Raw genomic sequence first — 7,139 nt, forward strand, 5'->3', positions numbered from 1 at the left:
TGGTCCCTCTCGCGTTGGTTTCCTTGCTTCCCCATTCCAGGGCCCAGGCGTTAAAGTCTCCTGCTATGACGAGGGGAGCTCTGTTGCGAGCGTCTTCAGATATTTCCTCCAGCATGTTTTGGAACCGCCGCAGTTCCCAGCTTGGGGGTGCGTAGCAACTGTAAACAGTGATTCCATTAATTTTCGCTGTGACGAATCCTTCGTGTGCTGCTCTGACTTCCTGGAGCGTTGAGTTGAGGGACCAAATGGACGCCTTTCCGCATTTACTTGCCACCCAGCCGCTTCCAGCAATAGGCTTGTATGACTCGCCCGTGTTGCTTGCGACAGCAGGGCCTGTGCAGATCGCAACGGTTGAGGTTTAGCTGTGTGAACTTCATTTTCTGTTGGCCAGGGCGCTTTTAAACGTGGGGCATCTGCCGCTACCGGCAATGTGTTTGGGGTCCTATCTTTGCAGAGCATGCACTGTGGCTCCTGTTTGCAGTCCTTAGCTAGATGGTCCTTTCCTCCGCATCGTCGGCATAGATTCGATCTGTCCAGTTCACTCTTGCAGTGTCTTGCAAGGTGTCCAAACTCGAGGCATCTGAAATCTCTGGTGAGTTGACCCAGCCCACTTTCAGGAAACCTACTGATAGTCCCTTTTTCGCGCTTTCCGCTGGCAGTCTTTTAGTCGCCGTTTGTGTTTGGCCATACGCCTTTCGGAGGTTAATATTCTCTGGGGTTATGTCCAATATTTGAATTTGACCCCTCAGCGCCTCGCAGATGTCCTCTCTGGTCGTGATCTCGTCCAGGTCCTTGGCCTCAATAGAGACTCGGTGGGACAGCGTCCGGACCTCTGCATTTTCGATTAGCGTTTCGCCCACCAGGCTCCTAAATGCTGTGGTATTCTCTCCTGGATTGCTAAGCTAAAGTAGCAGTTCTCCTTTTTGTGTCCTCCTTACTCCTTTTCCGGGTGACCTCCTTCCTTTTTTTGTGAGTGACCTCCTTCCACTTGTCGCCATCCACTTTGGGGCTCGGTGTCTCCTGAACCGTTGTTATGGTAGCCAGATTTCACTCCGCTTACTGAGATGCTAAAATACTGTCAGCCTTCAGCCCAGGAGTCGTCACAAGGTCACAAGTTGCTTTAATTACCACGGAACGGAATCGATCTGGCCATTGCTAGGTTAAGTGCGTTCAGAATCTTTTCGCCTGCTAGACGCACCTCTCCGAGCAATAACATCCCCGTGTCATTTCAGTCGCCTCATATGACAAGCAATAACTAGCTGTGGTAGTATTCTACGGACCGCTACACAAGAGAGTTGCAAGAGGAAAATAGGACAAACAGAGAAAGACAGGATAGTTTATGGAGAGTAGAAAGAGTTCCGCTCCTGCGGGACAACCGCAAGGTACTACTTCGCAGGGCGGGGTACAGCTGAATATCAGCCGCTCATCAGTCGATGCCGCGTCGGATAGCGACGGCTGTACATCCATTTTCAGTGGCCTTCATTCGCGCCACGAGATTCTCCGGGGACAAATCATTTCTGCCCGCCGTCGCTTTTTCTCGCTCGCGTCTATAGAGTGGGCAGTAGAACAATGCGTGCTCCACGTCCTCAACCATACCGTGCCTGCAGTGCTCGCAAAAGGGGTCGTCCTCATGTTTAAACCTGTGCAGGTTCTCCTTAAAACAGCCATGCCCAGTCAATATTTGGGCAAGGTAGTGGTCTACGTCGCCATGTCGCCGCTGTAGCCAAAGCTTCAGGTTTGGGATCAGTCTGTGGGTCCATCTGCCAATTGAGCTCGCATCCCATTTGCTTTGCCATTGTTCGATGGTGTTGTCCCTCAGTTGCCTGTTGGTGGTTGTCCGCTTTGCCTTTCGGCCGCCATCAGGTCGAGTGGGATCATGCCTGCCAGTACTAAGGCCGCGTCTTTCGATACTGTGCGGAAGCAGGTGGCTACACACAATGCCTATCGACGATATGCGGCCTTGCATCCTCGGCTGTAAGATGCAACCTCCATTGCGGGGGCCCATATGCTAGATCCGTAGAGGATTGTGGACGTCACCACACCAGCGATTAGCCTTCTGCTCCTCTGCCTTGGGCCTTTGGTTTTCGCCATCATTCGGCTAATGGCTGTTGTAACTTTGGCCGCTTTGTAGCTTATATACTCCAGGTGCTGTTTATACTAACTATCTTTCTGCTACTTATTAAAACTGCCTCCGAATCCGTAGCGCGAGTCCGTTCTGTGATAGCTACTCAATTATCCTGTCGATAGCCGGACTGCTCCTAAGAGTAACCTCATCGAGTTTCTTCGCGTGTATGTGTGTGTGCGTGTGTGTGTGTGTGTTTATTTTTATTTTTTTTTTTTTTTAATAGGGGCGAAATTATTTAAAGCCACTATCTACTCTCCTTTTCCTCTCGTGGGACGACCGCTAAGTAGGCAGTATTACCTCACGAGGGGGAGATGGCATGAAAGCCTCTTCTAGTATCTTATGTAGAGTTACAACTTGATTTGATAATTTCTGCAGCCATGTGGGTTACTGCAAACCAATTGTTTTGCGAGCTAAGTAGGATATCTATCAAGTCAATGACTTGAAAAGTTTTCCCAATACTTTGGCTTAGATTTTCCCGTTCAGCAGAAAGTCTGGGACAGACAAAAAAGACTATTTGTAATATTGCTTAAAATGTATCAAGTTCTATGATGCCAGATTCGCCACAGTTATATTATATATGGTCAAAATATAAATCTAGGGTATTAGGTAGTCTGACATACCCTAGTAAGTGCATTTCATACCCTGTGTTAGGCGACAACGTGAACACTTGCAAAAGTTAAGCAACGAAAATGAGAAATGAGAGAAAAGATGACGGTCAGTCGAAAAAAATATAGCGCGCGCGCGCCAGTCGGGTGACGTGGAAGCCACGCTTGCACACGTGTGCACAGCCGCGCGTTCCAGTTCACATCGGCGTCAAAGGGCCGCTAAGACATCGCAGTAGCGGCTGTACAGTGGGACGAACTCATGACATTAATAGAGAAGGAGCCCGCCGAACAACAGCGATCGACGCAGAGCTAGGGCAAACTCCTTATGGGCGGACAGTACAGCCCTCGGGGGACACCTCAACACATTCCGGTCTACTCCCAACGGGTTTGGAGCGACCGTTATGGATAGAAGGGTCTCCGCCCCGCCAGCAGTGGCCCCTCCGAATGTTGCCCATCAGACGATGAGCCAAGAGGCCGGAACTGGGTACGATCCGCGTCGAGCATGCCGTAGGTGCGCACAGGAGGGGCATTTCGCCAGGCAGCGTCCCAACGCACATGTTTTTTTCTGTTGGGTATGTGGGAAACGGGGTAGGTGTAGCCAGGATTGTTGTCGCCGCAAGAAGGCAGGAAACGGGCAACGGCATCCCACAGGCCAGGATCGGATCGACGCCGACGCACACGTGACCAGGTAATAGGACACCCACTGAAGGTGGACGGTGGCCGAATCGTCGCTACGGTGGACATTGGCGGGCGAACGATGCCTGCAACAATCGACACCGGAGCCACTCGCAGCTTCATGAGTGAACAATGAATGAAGTGGGCGATTCGGGGAAGAGCGGAGGACGTGCAGACGCGCATTCGTCTGGCAGACGGTTCCACGCTGGAAGTAGGAAAGTCATTGTGGTTAGACGATGGCGTAGCGGGGAAGGTGATCAGTATGTCGATCCTCATCATGGCCTCGATCTTAGACCACGTCATCCTGGGGATGGTCTTCTTGGGTGCAATGGTTACTACAATGCGCTGCGGCAAGGCAGAACTGGTCCAATAGACGGTGCTGGCACCGGTCGTGGGGCCTGGGATAAGAGAAGAGCCGAAGAAGGGCCTCCCAGGTTAGGAGAAGGGAGCACCTGCACGGAAACAGAGAAGAGAAGAGCCCAAAGAAGGCCGAACGCGTCAGGGAACGGAAGTGCCTGCTCGGCAATCAACGGAGAACGAAAAGAAGAAAGAAGCGAGGGAGGAGCCTCACTCGCGATCGGACCGAGCGCATGAGGAGCCCAAAAGCCGGCCCGTGGATCTGCAGCGACAGCTCTACCCTGGTCATAGAGGCGGCACGGCGGAAATGAGCCGGGGAACAGAGGAATTAGGAGCAATGGCTAGGATCCACACGGACGCAAGGGATGGGGAGCAGCTGCTAGAGGGGAGCAATCATTAAGCTCCATCTGTAGTCAAACCGGTGCAGGCAAGACACAGGGTGAACCCAGCCCAGAGGGGGCAGAGTGGTCAGCGGATCTAAGGGAGTTCTTGGAGTTGGAACTGGCACTCTTCGAGGGCCTGCAAGAGGTCTCGCATATCGCGGAGTACAAGATCCGGATGAAGGATGAAACAAGCCTTTGAAGCAAAGGTACTATCAGAGTTATCCGGCCATGCAGAGGGTGAGGTAGATGAGCTGACCCAGGCAGGTGCCATTGAGCCGTCGCGTAGTTCGCTCAATCGTCTTAGTCAAAAAGAAGACTGGCGAGTGGCGCATGTGCATCGACAACCAGAAACTCAATGCGCATTCCATTCCGGGTGCTTATCCTGTCCCCCGGACAAATCACATCCTTGAGCGGTTGCGCCACGCCAGGTTCATTTGTACCTTTGATTTGAAGCATGGGTATTGGCAGATTCCGCTGACAGCCGATATATGGGAGTGTACAACATTCACCGTCCCAGGAAGACCTATTCCAATGGCGGGTGATGCCATTTGGACTGCATTCAGCATGTGCGACCTACCAGCGAGCACTGGACACGGGAATAGTGCCGGAGATAAAGCCTCATGCGTTCGCCTACCTAGACGATATCGTGGTAATAGGGGCAACCAAATAACAACATGTAGAGAATTTGAGGGAGGAAAATCCGCCGGTTGAGGGTGGCCAATCTCAGGCTGAATAGGAAGAAATGCAGCTTCTTCAGGGAGAGGTTGGTCTGTCTGGGGCATGTAATTTGCGGGGAAGGGATACGTACTGCTCCGGAGAAGGTGGAAGCGAAGCGGCACTGTCTCGGGATGGCTTCATGGTACAGGCGTTTCGTTCCCAACTTCGCGACGCAGGTACAGCTGCCAACGGTGCTCCTTAAGAAGGGGCGGATATGGTCATGGAGGAAAGAACAGGAGGAGCCATTGCGTCAATTGAAGGATAGCTTGACGACTGCCCCTGTGTTGGCTTGTCCGGACTTTTCCGCCAAATTCGTCGTGCACACTGACGCGATTGAGCATGGCCTTGGCGCAGTGCTGACGCAGACAATCGAGGGGCAGGAGGGGGTGATAGCGTACTAGAATCGGAAGTTGCTGAAAGCTGAGGGGAACTATTCGGCCACCGCGAAAGAGTGCCAGGCAATCGTATGGTCGATCCGGGAGTTGCGTTGCTACCTAAAGGGGTACCGGTTAGACATGATAACGGATCATCTGGCACGCAAGTGGCTCAACTCGATCGAGAGCCCCTCAGGAAGAATCTCGCAATGGGCACTGGAACTGCAACACTTCTAGTTCGATGTTCATTACCAACGAGGGATGCCTAACGTCGTGGCTGGAATGTTCCGCGACGCCGCCAGGTATGCGAAGTGCTGCGAAGTCTGCCAAAGCTTCAAGAGCGAACAACTCACGCCAGCTGGTCGCATGCAGCAGAGTGTGTAGCAGAGTCGATGGCAGTTCTCTGCGCGGATTTCGTCTGGGCCCTTTCACGGTCGAGATATGGCAACAAGATGTTACTGGTGTTCCATGATGCCTTCCCGAAGTGGGTGGAACTGGTCCCACTCAGGAGAGCTACGGCGGCGCACTTGCTGACGGCGTTTCGAGAAAAGATTTTGAGCAGGTTCGGTGTGTGACAACGGGGTACAGTTTACGAGCCGTAGCTTCATGTCTTATCTGGAGTCCCCGGGTGTAGAGGTTCGTGGAACAGGCTCTTGCCGGAGATATCACTGGCAGTCAACACAAGTGTTTCGGGATGGTGGCCAATATCTCGCAGCTGAAGCCGTTCGACCGAAGACGGAGAGGAACCAGACCTGATGGATGTGGAAGAAGGGCACGCTCAGCAGACTTTGAATAGCCGTAGAATAAGTTAAGAATAGATCGAGTAGATTTCTTAGTTAGCTGCACTGATTGGGCAGGCAAAAGCATTATCAACGGAATGATTAACGCCTACTTTAAGATAGTTTAGGAACCCAAAAGTCGTCGCCATTAATGCCTCCAGAATGCGACGGTATCGTTGTCGAAGTAAGGGGGGTGTGAGCCGGCCACTATGGTAGCCACCCCACAGTTCATAATTATAGTTGTAGGATATAAGCAGTATATGGTATATAAGCATTGTATTAGTAATAAGAATAGTTAAGGCAAGGTGCCGAAATATTGAAGTTGGTTAAGGGCAAGGAGCCCAGTTTAAATGAAGTTTGAATTCAATCGCCGGCCGCCGCAGCAACCGTGCGTTGCCGATCGGTTGCTCAACACTACACAACAAAAGCTGTAAAAGAAGGCGAAGCATGTGACATAACCTCGAGTGTGCAGCGGAGCGCAAGGGCTCCAGGCAGTGCGGCAGGGCCTTTGAATAGGGAAGTATAATAGGGTAATGTACGAGAATGGTAGAATGTGAAATGGTGAAAATAAAGAAACGTTTGTAACGAAGCCCGCTAGTTCTTTTTATTGGTGTTTAATATTAATCGCGAGTACCGTGACTAACCGATGCTCGACATAACCCTTTCCTAACCTAGGGTAGGGGGTGTGTTGTTCGAGGCTGCTGACCGGTAGTGTGTGACGATCGAGGCTGCTGCCCGTTGATGTGGGTGGTTCGAGGATGCTGCCCGGTAGTGTGTGGTTCGGCATCACAGTTTGTAGACGCGTGTGGAAGAAAGCGAAGCAAGGGACATAACCTTGAGTGTGCAGCGAAGCGCTACGGATCCAGGCGGTGCGGTAGGGCCTTTGTTTAGGGAAGTAGAATATGGTAATGCATAATAGCTATCGAATGTGAAATGAATGAATAAAGAAACGTTTGTAATGAAGCTTGCTAGTTCTTTTATTGAAATCTAACATTAATCTCGAGTACTGCAGCTGACCTATGTTCGACATAACCCCCTTTCCTAACCTACTGTGATGTGTGCCTCTTTCCACTAGGCTACTGCCCGTCCCCTGGGCGATCAATCCCGGCTGTGTGTGTGGTTCG

The sequence above is a fragment of the Drosophila montana genome, unplaced genomic scaffold, assembly GCF_035044405.1.
Source record: "Drosophila montana isolate Dmon_TW-CO22-7 unplaced genomic scaffold, ASM3504440v1 contig_2056_1, whole genome shotgun sequence".
NCBI classification, from domain to species: domain Eukaryota; kingdom Metazoa; phylum Arthropoda; class Insecta; order Diptera; family Drosophilidae; genus Drosophila; species Drosophila montana.